Source organism: Chinchilla lanigera, unplaced genomic scaffold (assembly GCF_000276665.1).
Source record: "Chinchilla lanigera isolate Chin_1 unplaced genomic scaffold, ChiLan1.0 scaffold00040, whole genome shotgun sequence".
NCBI classification, from domain to species: Eukaryota; Metazoa; Chordata; class Mammalia; order Rodentia; family Chinchillidae; genus Chinchilla; species Chinchilla lanigera.
The window spans coordinates 6,989,762-6,991,554 of NW_004955441.1; positions in this window are offsets into that span (position 1 = coordinate 6,989,762).

Genomic DNA, 1,793 nt, shown 5'->3' on the forward strand with positions numbered 1-1,793 from the left:
AGTAAGTACCAAATAGTTTCAACTTAAGTATGACATAGTTTAGGCCGCCTTACAGCGTTAGATGTCCTTACAACCGAGTGGGAGCAAAGGAGATCGTCAGTAAACAGAAAGGAAAATGGGACTGCGGTGAAAACCAGGCAACTGTGCACGACAAACATTTCATTGAGGACCAAACAAAAAACTACCTTCTGATCGTTTCTGTTTTCCTTTTCTTTTTTAGACAGCACTCGGGATTGAGCCTAGGGCTCTGCGCAGGTTCGGTAAGCACTTTACCAGTGAGCCACACCATCAGCCTGTAACTACCATGGCTTTCAGTGTCCTTCATCTCCGGTAAATCATCTCAAGCGAATCATCTCAGGCAAAAATGGTCACTGCTGGTGTTCAGCAGCAGCACCTTATAAAAACAGAATCTTCAGTCGGCTGCATTCAGAAGAGTAAATTCCATCTACCATCATCTTGTCTTTGATGTTCAAGATTCAAATTTGAATCATACCCCAGTGAATCATATGGTGAAGTGTATGGTTTATGATTTTTATCTCAAAACATTTTCAAAACGAAACAAAAATTAAAACCCAGGGATGGTGGCGCACACCTATAATCCCAGCACTTGAAAGGCTGAGGCAGGAAGATTGCTGCAAATTCAAGGCCAGCCTGAACTATAAAAAGCAAAACAAATTAATACTGTTAATAATATTCAATCAGATGCTGGGGGAAGTAGAGATGAGTGCTGCAGTTTAAAAACAAAACCCCAAAATAAATAAGCTTTTCCATAAAGCTGATCAATGAAACCAAATACTGCACTAAACAGGCTCCTATACAATAGAATAGATGTTTCTGGCAAGGTAATAAAGAACTCCCCTCAATTAATCTGGTTCCTGAATTGATCAGCAGCCAACAAAACGCCTCTGCTAACTGCAGTTCTGACCCACTCCTTTCCCCTCGGAGCAAGAGACATATGTGAGGAGGGTGAGAGCCACATGCTTCCCCCAGAAGGGGAAATAATCTCCCGGCAGTCATCACGGAGTGGTTTGGGGAATAAAAAAAGTCCACATTTTTATCCCAGGGCATTTCAAAAGCATAAACTACTTTCCTCAGAAGTACAGTCTCTTCAACCAGAAAAAGCAAACTCTCTTTTCCTTTAGTGAGGAGACTGTTGCATTCCTCAACGCACGCTTGTTAAAGAACACTTGGTCTTTTGGAAGCACTGCTCCCTCTCCTATCTAGAAGCAATTGGGGGATTTTACTAATATCACTCAATCACTTCCAAACCTCCTTCCTTGACAAATAAAATAATATTTTTAAAAGGGGAATCAAAAAACGTACCGATAAAATTAATTTTTAAAAAGTGAGAACCAACACCACAGGCATATGGCTTCACATCTTCTGCAGACCTAGGTTTAGCAGTCCAGCTGACTTTACGCCCTCTGGAGGCAGACGGGGTTCAGCTGCCAGCCCTGCCACTCACTTATCAGCGCCAGACTCTCGGGCAAAGCACTCCAGCTCTCTGTGCCCCTCTACTCTTACCTGTAACATAAGGATAATTAAAATCTCTTCATCACAGCACAGTTCAAGACTAGAATTGGTTGGTTTTCTTTTTCTTTACTTTTCCTTCTTTTGCTTTTTGAGACAGGGTCTTGCTATGCAGTTCAGGCTGGCCTTGAACTCACTATGTAGCCCAGGTTAGCCTCAAACCCCTGACCATCCTCCTGCCTCAGCCTCCCGAGTGCCGGGATTACAGGTGTACACCACCACACTTGCCCATAAAATTGATTATATGCAAAAGTTCACAGAAC